Source organism: Cebus imitator, unplaced genomic scaffold (genome assembly GCF_001604975.1).
Source record: "Cebus imitator isolate Cc_AM_T3 unplaced genomic scaffold, Cebus_imitator-1.0 Scaffold179, whole genome shotgun sequence".
Classification (NCBI taxonomy): Eukaryota; Metazoa; Chordata; class Mammalia; order Primates; family Cebidae; genus Cebus; species Cebus imitator.
Genome location: NW_016107494.1, coordinates 2724272 through 2739154, shown reverse-complemented (window position 1 = coordinate 2739154; position 14883 = coordinate 2724272). Strand labels below are relative to the sequence as shown.

General features: G+C 36.6%; 1 protein-coding gene across 13 annotated transcripts in view; it reads right to left on the bottom strand.

The window, feature by feature from the left end:
• The window catches only part of ERC1 (ELKS/RAB6-interacting/CAST family member 1), a 540801-nt gene that overhangs the window by 225669 nt on the left and 300249 nt on the right, over positions 1-14883 (bottom strand). The gene's annotated exons all lie outside the window — the stretch shown is intronic.

Sequence of the window (14883 nt, the reverse complement as noted above, 5' to 3'; positions counted from 1 at the left end):
TACATTCTATCATCCCTTCCTAGGAAATTCCTTTAGGGGAATCTCACAATCATTGCTAATGAAAATTTAAATTTACATTTCCCAAGAGAGCTTTAGGCTAGTATTTACACTAGAAATCTCTTTTTTCCAATATGTTTTTTGCCAACTCATGTTAATTATTTTACAAGATATATACCAGTGGTACAGTATAAGTATGGAACAGCGATAGTTGTTGCAATAATAATTACTTACATTATTTGAATACTTTGAAGGACACTGTTCTAAGTGCTTTAGATATGCTGTCTTATTAAAGTCTCCAAATGATCCTATATAGTGGTATAAAGTATTATTATCCACATTTTTATGTGAGAAGAAACAGGGTTAGTGGGTTTAAGTGCCTTGCCCGAGGTCACACAGTCAGAGAAAGCAAAGCTAGGATTCCAACCTAGGTAGTCTGACTCCATCCTACTATACACACTGAATGCTGCTTTGCTATGATGTATGAGTGTTCAGGACAAACATCCATAATAGCAACTAATGAGTCACTCTGGGGAGTGTTCCCATCCCCACTCTTTTAAAAAGAGAGTGGAAACATATCAGTGTGAGAGAAATGCTTCTTTTTCAAGCCATCTCAATTTTCCTTTTCTTTTAAAAAAAAAAAAAAAAAACTCAGAAGGCTTAGGTAGATAAATCCTGTAATAAGCACTCATCACTCCTAAGTAGAGCTTGAAAAATCAGACACAATAAAATGTGGCTGCACATTTTCAAAGCAAACATCACCCTGCTGCTATGACTGTCAGCATCTTGTGTCACTGATGTTGGAAAGAACCTAAGACGGACCAATGTTTCATCACTGCCAATTCTACTTAAGTGACTTTGGCAGCATAGCACCAAAAGTAAAAAATAAAAACTTGAATTAATGCACTGAAAAAGTATGTTTTTCAGAATATTATTTCATTTTTTTCTCTTTTTTTAAGTCAGTCTACATCATGCTTTGACAGCAAAATATTATTTATCTCCCATAATTTGCTTATTTCAGCAAGAGATTGTAACAAAATCAATTAGCACAAAAAAATTAATGATCTACTGGTACACATAAGTTCCACGATTCTTCTGTCCTCCTGGAAGAAAGGAGGACGGAAGAAAGGAGGACTGAAATAATCTAAGTAACAGACTGCATTTTCTTTCTCCAGCAGCAGTAACAAAGGGATGACAACCACCATTTTATGCTTTCTTCTGCATCTGGGTCTGAGAGCTCTTTATATTTCATGAGGGTTTCTAACAAATGTCTAATTTAGGAAAAGAAACATGAATAGAGGTAGAATGACAAAGACCATCCCTAGAACTTTGAGCTCTGGTAAGTTCCCTTCTGAAAAGGCAATTTTTTTCCTGTTTTGCTAGGCAGTTAAGACAACAGGATAAAGCAGGTGTTGAATGGCTATATAATTTGTTCAGATTTTGGAAAGAAATTTTGTTCTTAGTTGAAATAATCTGATCATTTCAAATGGAGAATATATTTATTACACTCTACTCAGAAAACAGCAAACAAAAGAGATCATGTAGGGCTTAAGCCCTTCTAAGATCAAATGAAATAATGTAAGTAAAACAGATTCATACTGTTTCCTCAAGTTTTCAACAAAGATAAAAGTTCACTGGCATTTTAACTGGAAATTTTAATCCTTCTCATTTGTAATGCTGAAAAAAATCAAACTGCCCCCTAGAAATAAATAAAGTTGACATATCATTAATTAGACACATACTTTGTGGAGAAAATTTATTTCAACATAACCCTGGACAATTGTTAGAAATACAATGTTGGCAAATAAAATGACACTTACTTGACCTTATCAAAAGTATACTATTAGCCAAAGGAGAAAAGTAAAAGGATGGGATTTTATGTCTGGTAACCTTAGGACATCAAGAGGGAACTCATAAACATCATGTAAGTGTATGTATAATACATGTGTGTATGTGCACGTATGATATGTGTGTATATGCATGTCTGATATGTTTGTGATTTTAGCCATAATAAGGCTCAACACTTGCATGCTTCCTTTATAAGCTACTAAAACCCTTGCAAATACTTATTTCAATATGAGGTAATGAGTGGATACTTTAGGGGATAATAATTTCTTCAATCTAGGTGAGGTTACAGATACTTGGAGAGATTACAAGACTTATGCCAAATCACTGTTAGTACACAGAACAAGGATTAGAATCCACATCACTTGACTTCTAATCCAATGCACTTTACACTAATTTTATTGCATCTTTATTCATTTACTAAAGAGGATGAAGATAAGAGGAAGGGACAACTGAATGCCAAAATAGGGCTTGGGACATGACACACACAAACTATCTGTTGAATAGAATAAATCCCACCGTACACATTTTTCCAGAAAAAAATATCTTTCATTGAAACATCCAGGAAGACACAGCCAAGGAGAACATAAACTGCATATAAAAATCAGTGGGAAGCCATCTGGCTCCCATGGCTTCACCTTTAGCCATAGCTTGGATGACTGCTTCTATGATCAACAACTTGGTTTATCAAACCTCTCAGTAGGAGAAAAGAAATAAGAGCCAAACACCCCAGGAACTCATTACAAGCAAATGATATATCACTTGTTATAGATCTGCCACTAGACTCCAAGAGTGCTTCCTTGTACAGAAGTTGTTCTGCAGTTTAGACAGAGTACATAGTAGGCCAGGCACGGTGGCTCACGCCCGTAATCCCAGCACTTTAAGAGGCCAAGGCAGGCAGAGCACAAAGTGAAGAGATCAAGGCCATCTTGGTCAACATGGAAACCCAGTCCCTCCAAAAAATACAGAAATTAGCTGGGTGTGGTGACAAGTGCCTGTAGTCCCAGCTACTTAAGAGAAAGAGGTGGGAGAATCACTTGAACCTGGGAGGCAGAGGTTGCAGGGAGCCAAGATCAGGCTACCGCACTCCAGCCAGGCAATAGAGCAAGAATCCGTCTCAAAAACAAACAGAGAGAGTATATAATATAAAAACATGTCTGGCTGGGTACAGAGGCTCACACCTATAATCCCAGCACTTTGGGAGGGCAAGGCAGGTGGATCACGAGGTCAGGAGTTTAAGAACAGCCTGGCCAACATGATGAAACCCACCTCTACTAAAAATACAAAAATTAGTCAGGCGTGGTGGCGTGTGCCTGCAGACCCAGCTACTCAGGAGGCTGAGGCAGAAAAATTGCTTGAACCTGGGAGGTGGAGGTTGCAGTGAGCTGAGGCCATGCCACTGCACTCCAGCCTGGGCGACAGAGCAAGATTCCATCTCAAAAGAAAAAAAAAGTCTGCTTTGAAAACCAGTATCTATAGACTTCTGGCAGTCATTTCTCCGGTTTAATTTTGGAAGTGCCAAAGCTTTGTTTCCACTGTAGTTCATTTTTTCATGTGGCTATAACTTTTGAAAACACCTATAGTCCTTTTGCTGAATAAAAGGAAAACTTAAGCCAAAATTTATAGGCATAGATATTTCCTGAACTTCTAGACAATACTATCATGTGCTACTTTTGCTACTTTGTCAAAAAATTTTCTAGAGGAAGAAACTAAGAGAACAACAACAACAAAAAAAGAGACAAATCCAAACACATTATTTGAAGAGCAATTATTTATGTTTCTAGAGAATTTTTTGGTCATACCATGTCATATGGTTACTTCCTGGGGGCTTCAGTTCTGCTTCAGAATTTCTTTAGCAGTTATCTACTGACCCCATCTGGCAAAATTATAGAGGAAGTTAATAGTTCCTAAAGCTTCTGTCAACTCAATTTCTAAAAATTTTATGTAAAGAGAAATTTTAAGAGAAATTATAATAAAATAGGAGATCAGGACAAAGCAATCTGAAGATCTTTTAGTTTTATTTTCCTATAACACACAGAATGAGAGAGAAAACACATAATTAGGAAAAGGTCATGTCATTCGCTTAAAAGGATTTTAAATTCCAACTAATCCACACTCCAGGTTCATATTACATAAAAAATCTCTATATTTTTTACTGTCATAATATTTATAAAGTTTTCTATTTTCTTTTTCCAGTATACTAAACATTACTTCACGAAAGGAGTATCTTCTAGGGCTATCCGTATTCTAAAAGAAAGAGTTCGTGTTGCTGCCGAAAAGGCAAGGAAAGACAAGGAAAACTTGTTATTCTTGAAGATGCTTGTTAGTACTCTGACCTCTTATTAAGGGTTCTATTAAAACTCTGAGGCTTTCTTTGTTGTTTAACATAAACACAAGGTAATTATGTCAAAATTGTATCTAGCAGAAAGGGATGAATGTAATTTTAAATACAGTACAAGGTAGCTTCAAATTTTAAGTACAAAGTCACTAAAAATGGAGAAATGTTAGTTTTAATAATGCAAATTAGACTTAACGATTAAAGATTTGTGCTGTTTCCAATCTACCAATATTCAGAATCTGAGTCTACTAAAATGGCTAGAAACTACATGAAGAAACAAAAAGTTTTAAAAACAGATTGAGTTTCATTTTCTTTACCATCTTATTTCCACATTTTTTAAGGCTGCTACAGCAATACTATGGAGTTTCGACTCTTCTTTTGGACATTCATTCTCTGAGACATTGAGTTTTTAAACCTCCTGTTATTAGAACATATTTGGATAATTTCCATCAATAAATGGATCAAAATGCAGAATACTGGGTTGCCATTACTAGAGACTTTATCATTGCTCTAACTTAAGACATTTCATACATCTTTCTAAGATCAAAAGAAGGAAAAGTCTAAACATGGAGATTTCTGGTAGGGCACAGTACAGCTATTTAACAACTTCTTTCAACAAGCCAGAGATGGTAGAATTCTCTTTGAAGTGGCAGCCCCATTGGCCTTTGAAGTCCCTTGTCAATTGCAGAATGGCTGTGGTAGAGTTTGTTTTGTAGCCAGCTGTCACCATGAAGGCAGACATGACGTATTTCCAGCAGTCTCACTTCAGGGTCTGTCAAGTGACTGATTTCATAACCAGTCACCCTAACAAATGGGATTCAAACTCCTTGACAGCAGAGCAAGAGTCTACTATGAAACTTACTAAGTTCCTCTTGACAGAGCTTAATTCAAATAGTGAACTGATTACACAATGGCAAAGAGAAAATGATTGTGAATTTAACTGTCATATCTCTTAGATACCGGAAACATTAAAAATATACTTTCTATATGCTTATCAATATCATGTTTCATAACATCTTACATTTTTAAAATGAACTGTCTTTGAGCAACAGTATCTATAATCTGTGCATTGACCAAACATGATGAACTTCTGCAGAAACCCATACACTACTTTACAAGCATAGTTTATGTTGCTAACTTAACACTATATATTTTTTGTGAGACAGAACGATTCTACATAGTTCTGAATAACGCTTCTAACTGTAACACTTTTGGACTCCTTAGCTACTCATTTCAAGTATCTCTCACAGAGAGATTAAGTTTAAGACTTACAAAAGTAAGTAAAAATTTAGGATATGTTAAGAAGAGACTTCTGTAAACTATTAAATATAACCCATTACAGCACTATATAAAATGACCCATTCTTAATAATATTATGAACCTAATTCCAAGTCAGGGAAAGATGCCACAAATCTTGAAAAACCTAATGTCAAATTTACCAATGATGATCAGAAGTTTCAGTCACACTAAAAGGAAATAAAGTAAGATCAAAAAGATTTTCAAACTAATCTAATCAGTTTATATCTGCTCTGCAGAATGTTTTGAATTATTACATGTTTTCATAAACATGGTTGCTTGGTATTTCAGAGTGGAAGGCTCACTGCTACATAAGACTTTCAGCTAGCTCCCACTAGTTAAAAGGCCAACAACAATGGGTCTAGAATTTTGCACATTCATTTTCTGAGACATATAAGCTCTCTGTTCTCCCACTGAAGGACAGGTCAGGGATAATAATAATTTCTAAATTTTATTTTTCCACTCTGGCTACCATATTTTAAAATCAAGCACAAAAAAATGTACATAACTTTCAAATAATTATCTATTCTAATTCTTTAAACTTACAATTTTGATATCTTTTAACTTTTTCTGTTCAGATGAAAAGGTACTTTATTAAATCCAGTGGAAAAGCAGTTACAACAAAGAATAAAAACATTTCAAAACACTGTTAAGTATAGAAATATGATCAAATTACCATTAAATCCTAAATTGTTAAGTACAGTGATGCTGCAAACATTAAAAAAGTCAGAACAAAATTTCATTCATTCATTCATAAGTTAATTTATTTACTCAGTAAATATTCATTGAATGTCATTGTGTACTAGGTGTACCAGGCACAACCTCAGGCACTGAGGATAGAACAGTAAATAAGACACAGCTCCTGCCCTCAAGGAGCTTTCATTCTGAGACAAAATGAAGACAGTCTCTTAAAGCAATAGGTGGTAAATACGGAATAATAATGCAGTGTTATTTTAAAAAACATAGGGCTAAGTACAGGTGCAGTTCAAAAACATGAGACCAGGCGCGGTAGCTCATGCCTGTAATCCTAGGACTTTGGGATGCCGAGGCGGACGTACTGCCTGAGGTCAGGTGTTTGAGACCAGCCTGGCCAACATGGCAAAACCCTGTCTCTGCTAAAAGTACAAAAAATTAGCCTGGCGTAATGGCAGGTGCATGAAATCCCAGCTACTTGGGGGGCTGAGGCAGAGAGAACTGCTTGAACCCGGGAGGTGGAGGTTGTAGTGAGCTGAGATCGTGCCACTGCACTCCAGCCTGGGCAACAGAGCGAGACTCCGTCTACAAAAAAAAAAGGAAAAACATGAGAGAGATATGTAACTCAGATTTGGAAGGTCAGAGAAGGTTTCATGGAAGAAGTAGGATTTATCCAGACAAGGGAATCAGGTAAGGTTGAAAAGACTGCTTCACTCAGAAGGAACATGTAGTTTAAGAAATGTAAGCCATTCTTTACTCTTCTGAAAAAGGACCCAACAAGCACTGACACTTGTTTTCTGCTTAGAAAAAATTACATATATATGAGAATCTGTTAACAACTGACTATTAAGAAAGTATGTATCACAGTGACTGGCAGGCAGTAGGTAATCAATAAGTGTCCTTAAATCTACAAAAATCGTAGTTTATGTATTAGGAATAAGAGGTACTCTGCCTTCTGTCACAAGTGGAAGGAAGCCTGGTTTTGAGCTCTGGTTTTCTTTTGGTTTCCAGACTCTATCAAGCTATTTTCCATCATCAGGGTCTCCACACATGTGGTTCTTGTTGAAGTAAACTACCTGCCATTCTTTTTTTTTTTTTTTTTNAAAAAAAAAAGATGGGGTTTCACCATGATGGCCAGGCTGGTCTTGATCTCCTGACCTCAGGTGATCCACCCACATTGGCCTCCCAAAGTGCTAGGATTACAAGCGTGAGCCACCATGGGCAGCCTACCTGCCATTCTTAATTTCACTAATTCCTACTTACTTTTCATGTCTCAATTTAAATATCAATGTGTTAAGAGATGCCTTCCAGCCAGGGGCAGTCCCAGCACTTTGGGAGGTCCAGGTGGGTGGATCACAAGTTCAGGAGTTTGAGACCAGCCTGATCAACAGGGTGAAATCCCATCTCTACTAAAAATACATACATTAGCCAGGTGTGGTGGTGTACACACTCATATGCAACACTCATGTTATAACTTTAAGCATCTACATGACACTACCACATGAATATTGAAGAAAACACTCATATGCAATTATAATATCCCTTGAAAGTGATCTAGTCTTCCACCATTATTTCTTAAAGGAAAAATTACTTTGACAAACATGGTAATCTGAGTTACGTATCTCTCTCATGTTTTTGTACAAACAAAGTAATTAGATAAAAAATTACTTTGTACAAACAAAGTAATCTGAGTTACTATCTCTCTCATGTTTTTCCTTTTTTTTTTCTAGACGGAGTCTCGCTCTGTTGCCCAGGCTGGAGCGCAGTGGCATGATCTCGGCTCACTACAACCTCTACCTCCCAGGTTCAAGCAGTTCTCTCTGCCTCAGCCTCCCAAGTAGCTGGGATTACACGTGCCTGCCATTACGCCATTAGGTGACCCACATATGTTTTTCCAAAAACAAAAATTTTAAGAATGACCAACTATATTAGAAAATACTTGTATTTGAATATCCTGTATCACAATTCTGCCAGGCTTAGGAGGAAAAACTAATTAGTATCTGCTATGGATGGATGGATGGATAGATAGACAGATAATCCATGGATCCGTCTGTCCATCCATCTGACCATTTGACTGTCCATCCATCTGACCATTTCACGGACCATCCATCCATCCATCTGTACTATACAGTTGAACCATCTAATATAGTAGCCACTAGCCAGATATGGCCATTAAAATTTATTTAAAATTAAATAAAAGCAAAATATCAATTTTTCAAGTGCTCTAGCCACATTTTAAGTGTTCAATAGAAATGTGGCTAGAAGCTACCATCTTGGTAGAACAGACATAAAACATTACCTCTGCTTTAGAAAGTTCTATTCAACAGTGCTGCCATAAAGAATATAGAGATTTCAGAAGCCAATAAGCACTCTGAAGAAAAATGTATACAGTATTCACTTTACAAAAAAAAAAAAACAACACATTTCTCTTTAGATTTCAAGTCCTTCTGATATTGAATAGTATTCAGAAACCATATCTGAGCACTAGGAGTGAGCACTGCTTCTGAGAAGACAATTTGTTTTCTAAGTATTTGCAGTACATAGGAAATGTATGTGTGACTATGTATTTAAGAGAAGCCATAAATTTAAACAAATACTTCCAATTCCAATTTAAGATTACAAAGACTAAACACTTAAAACATTTTTGCAGTCTTAAAATTTCCTTATCTTCTTGCTTCTAGGAATTAGATCTAAGGATAATGTTCTAAAACCAATACTTTGTTTTAAATAATGCTAAGAAAGTATTTTTCCCCTCCCTCCCTTCCTTCTGGAAACTATAGAACATCTGGCTTAGTAAAACTGAAAGCACTAGAACTGGATTTTATAGCATATATTTCTAGCAGTTTACTAAAGCTACTCAAGCTATTTATATGAGAAGAGCATGGATGTAAAATGGGAAATAATGTACAGACTAAGAACCTATATGTACCTAAGACAGACTCTCAGAGAATGAATAATCCGGCGATAAGAACAATGTCTATCTGATCAGCCAGTTAGGTGACTGTGTTATTCTCATTTGATGTAAATATACAACTTCTAAAATATGAGACTGCATGGGAGAGAGGACAAGAATTTCCTTGAGTCACAGCATTAAAACTTTACATAATATAAATTAGAATTTAACAATAAGTTTGTCACTACTAATGCTGAATTGACCAGATAAGGTCTATAAATACTGTGTTTCTCTGGGGCCTTCAACCACCCAGTCAGAGCAATGCCTTCCCTTGGAACTACAGAGGGCAGTAGTGGTGACAACATAAGTACCAATAGTGGTAGATGTTCATTATGGGCCTACTGTGTGCCAGAATCTGTTATAAGTGCTTTATACAGATATCATCTCTTTAATATGGCAGATAAAACAACTATTTCTTTTATAGTTCAGGGAACAGACCCACAAGTAACTTAGCTAAGATCATAATTTGTAAGTGGTAGAAGCCTAATTCCAACCAAGGCTTCTAACTCTAGAGTCCACTTTCTTAGCCATTATGGAATACAGCTTCCCTAAGGTTCTGGAATGACCTTCTGAACTACAGAGCCAGGTATAAAAATTTCTGTACCTAACCTATCACTTCTCCCTTTCTCAGACTTGATTTCCCTCACATTCAGTAAGCCTATTTTCAACTTTGTAAAGATTACAAAGAAGTCCTCTCAGATGAGATGAGCAAGCCTGAGGGAAAAACTGGCTTGAAGGTAATAATCAAAAGATGGAACCTGGACAGTTTCTGGTTGAGATATCAATGAAACATTGGTGTAAAGATATGAAGTAGGCTGCTGTCTGTTACATACGTTTGGATCTCAGAAGAGAAACTGGGCTAAAAACATAAACTGTGCATACATACAGTCCCAGCTATGTGGAAGGGTAGCTTGAGTCCAGGAGTTTGAGGCTGTAGTGTGCTACAATCATGCCTGTAAATAGCTATTGCAGTCTAGCCTGGACAATGCATCAAGACCCCATTTCTAAATAAACAATAAAAATAAATATAACTGTTATGATAACGATTCTAAAATTGATGATAACGTAGCTAACATTTCTTTAACACCATGCCTTGCTTCTTATCCTCAAACAAATTTTTCTCTCAGCTTTTTCATCTCAAAAAATTGTACCACCAGTCTCCAAGTTGGTTAACCAGAAATCCAAGGGCCTTATTTGTTTTCTTTTCTATCCTTATCCATACATGTAATTCACCAAATCCTTTTAGCTCTATTTCCAAAAGACATTTTAAATCTACCTATTTCTCTTTATCTCCACTGTCACTGTGGAATCTCTTCAGCTATTGCCTGATCTGCCCAACCTCTTGCGTAGACCAAGATTCTCTACACATTTTTACTTGTATACCTCCTAAAAGAGTTTATGAAACTATGATTTTAAAATTTATTTTTGTACTTCTTTTTTCCTGCTCACAAACATACTGAGACAGAATGATTTTAACTTGATATATAAATTTTTTACAACGTAAGTTTAAAGAGTTGCAAAGGATCTAATTTCTTGGGTATTAAAGGCTTTTTTTAAAAAGCATCACTTTTTTTTAAAAAAAGGAAGTATTCGATAAAATACAAATACCATACTTGATGTCCATCATTATCTATTTAAAAGCTGTAAGGACAAATTATTATTTACATTTTCCTTTTTCTCTTTGACCTTATGCTTCCATTCTACTTCTCCTTAATATTTTATACTAATGTAATTTACTTTGTGCTAGGCTGTTTGCGTGGATCCTTTCTTGTACTTTTCTCAATAAAAATATTTATATAAATTTAAATTTGATATTTTAATATTTTCCTGTGGTCATAACCCTTAAAAATTCTTGTGGACTGAGCTGTCATTAGAATCACTAGTAATAAAGTATCAATCAAAACCAATATAAACATTAAGTATGAGAAAATTATTAAACATAAAGAATACATTTTAATTAAAATGTATCTTATCATTAAATACATTTATCTTAATGAAATTAATGGGACTTTTATACTTTTATTAATTTAGCTATTCCTTGTTAATATTACTTATTAATAGAAAGATAAAAGTTCAGGCTGGGCACAGTGGCTCACACCTGTAATCCCAGAACTCTGAGAGGCAGAGATAGGCGGATCACCTGAAGTCATTTTGAGATGAACCTGGCCAACATGATGAAACCCCATCTGTACTAAAAATGCAAAAAGATTAGTCAGGCGTGGTCAACACCTTTAGTCCCGGCTACTGAGGAGACTTAGGCACAAGAATCACTTGACTCCAGAAAGCAAAGCATGCAGTGAGTCAAGATGTCGCCACTGCACTCCAGCGTGGGCGACAGAATAAGACTTCATCTCAACAACAACAAAAAAGGAAGATAAGGGTTCAGCATCAACTCTATTGGTATTTTTCCCTTTCATAGATGTAAGCACTAAGAAAGCATTTTCATATGTATAAATGAATAGGAATGGAAGTAGTTTTGTTATAGCAATGTAACTCAATTTTTTGTATTACTTCAGAATTACATACCTTAAACCAGATGGTAACCTGTCACTGAAAATTATTTATAATAATCTACCAACTGGCAACTTAACTAGGTTTTATTTCAATTCTGTTGAGAACAGGAACTGAAGAAAACCTGACAGACTCATCCATTATTTTAACACCAATATGCTGAACTGTTCCTTTGTTATCATTCCAGAGTTCTTTCACCTCTGAGGAATATAGGATAGTAAAAATCAGGAGAGTTGTGTCTGTCGTAAAGTGAGGGGTGCACAACTGTGAAGGGGAAAGTGAAAAAGGAGAATCTGTACACCTTAGGAGCCTTTTGAGCCGATCAATTTCAGGTATACATATGTTTACAGGCTGAGAGGCTGTGTCAATGTGTCTTTTGGGAAAGTGCTCATGCACTCAGGTGTATGCACACCTCAGTTAGAAGATCTCCAGTCTACACTTCTTTAATAACCCATCTGATCTTACCCCTTCCAGTCTTACCCTCCACCAATTCATCCTCCACCCAACACCCAGAATGATCTTTTAAAAACATAAACTGGATGACGTCATGCCCTCTTTAAAACTGTTCAATGGCTTCCAACCCTCTAACGAAGCACAAACTTCCACGATGGCTTACATAGAAGGCCATGCATAGCTCGCACTGTTCTTGCCCACCAGTCATATTAGCCTTTCTTAGACATGTTCAGCTCTTCTCCACGTTATTACCAATGTAATTGCTGCTTCTGGCCCCCAATTGTCACAAGGCAAGCTTCTTCTCAGCCTTCAAGGCTCAGGAAAAAAGCTACTTTCACAGAGGACCCTCTCTGAACACTTAATCTAAAATAGTTGCTAACTTTCAATAAACTATTGTGCATTTCTGAAAATCTATTCTTTTCTTTTGTCACAACTAGTAATTAAATGTTATTTGCTGAATTAGTGTCTGTGTCCCCATCTGAACTGTAAGGTCTCAGGCAAGAAACTACAGCTACTTTATTCATCACTATGTGTTATCCAAGACTACCATAGCACCCACTGAGTAAATAATAAAGATCTGTTGAATGAATTAATGAGCAAATAAGCTAATAACAAGCATTATTCTCTGCTTCAAATGCTTCAGTGGTTCTCTACTATCTTGAATATAGAACATGCTTCATGCGGCATGATCTGACTGTGCACCCCTGTGCAAATGATCTCTCTTACTCTCTCATCTTTTTCTCTTCTTTACATAGTTCTTGCCATTCCTATTTACACTCAACTGTAGCTACTAACAATCATTTGGTTTCCTAGACACTTCCAGCTTTCACCTCTGTTCCCTCTACATGGAATATGCTGAACATCTTTCACTTTTTTGCCTAATACTTTGTTTTTAAGACTCAACTCACACATAGACACCTCCTTCATGAAGCCTTCTGTAGACCTCCCAAATCTGGATTTCAGGTTTGCCCTTCTTCCTTTATTCTTAAAGCTCTGTATTAAGACCTTTATCATGGTAGTTATCAAACAGAACCATAATTATAAATTCATTCTTCAGTCTTTCCCAATAAACTACAAGCTTCTTGAAGACAGAGGCTGTATCTATTACTTTTGCATTTTCAGTGCCTAATGTGGCACTGGAAAAGTACAAGATATTTTTTAAACTTTTGTAGGGAAAAAAGCACAAGTGAAAGTATAATTTTATTTTAAGAGTATCACTGCCATTTAATAAACAATGAGGGAAATATAACTTAATATTCAGACCAGTAAAGAATAATGTTTAAAAAATAAAAAATAAATTGTACACTCTGGGAATTGCTAAAAGTTAAAAAGGCAATACGAAAGACTAAGGAATACAATTATAGTTCTATTAGTGCACATCATCTTCTACAGACATACCCCTCTACTAGTTTTGCTTCTGTATTCGGCAACTGTTCATTCTGAAAATGAACTTGGGCATTCTGGTGATAACTGCTGCATAAATGACAGGGGAGATTTTTCAGCCAATGAAGAACTTTATGTATTAAAAAAATATATGCAAGCCTTAAAAATGCTCAATAATGTATATTTACCTAGCAAACCATTATACAGATATAATCCTATGATCTTGAACATCAAGAATTTATAGTTAGCATATAAGCCATATGATGTCAAAATGGCAATCTGAAAAAATATCACTGTTTATCACTAAGTATCATTGTTAAAAATGGGCCTTTAATAGAAAAATTTAATTCATATGTGCAAATGTTGTTGTTATTATTATGTTTAAAGACAGGGTCTCACTCTGTTGCCCAGGCTGGGATGTGGTGGTACAATCATGGCTCACTGCAGCCTCAAACTCCTAGGCTCAGGTGATCCTCTCACCTCAGACCCTCCAGTTGCTGGGACTACAGGCATACCCCATCATGCCCAGCTAATTGAAAAAAAAAATTCTGGGGGGGGGACAAGGCCTCACATTGTTGTTCAGACTGGTCTTGAACTCTTGGCTTCAAGCGATCCTCCAATTTCTGCCTCCCAAAGTGCTGGAATTATAGGTGTAAGCCAACTCTCCCCGGCCCCAGTGAAGATATCTAAATCATTCTTTAAAAGTGTTAAAAGAAAATTCAAAAATTTAAAGTTCATAATAGCACAGCTGAACTAAGCATGCTGCTCCTTAGCCCCTGGCAATTCTGAGACTTATTTAGGAGATGTTGTTTACGGTCAGTTTAAGAAAACAGACACTTCCATTCAATAAAATACAAAACCTACCAAAAGTTAAACAGAGAAAGGTACCAGAAAAAGAATCCCCATGTGGAAAGGGACAAACCAAAAGTAAAGGAGCCTTTGGCTTCTCCCCTGTGGGGATCATTCACTTCCAACTCTCAATTTGTTTACACAGGTTGGGGGAACCTTCCTTCTTTAGGACATCACACAACTTCTCTAAATTTCTAGCATGGGCTCAGGGTGGGGCAGCATGTATCAAGAATAAACAAACTGTAAGGGGATCCTGTGAGAATAAAGAAAAGGCGGCTGGGCACGGTGGTTCACACCTGTAATCCCAGCACTTTGGGAGGCCGAGGCGGGTGGATCACGAGGTCAAGAGATCGAGACCATCCTGACCAACAAGGTGAAACCCCGTCTCTACTAAAAAAAAACACACAAATTAGCTGGGCATGGTGGCACGCGCCTGTAGTCCCAGCTATTCAGGTGGCTGAGGCAGAATTGCTTGAACCCAGGAGGTGGAGACTGCAGTGAGCCGAGATTGCACTACTGCACTCCAGCCTGGTGCCTGGCGACCGAGTGAGACTCTGTCTCAAAA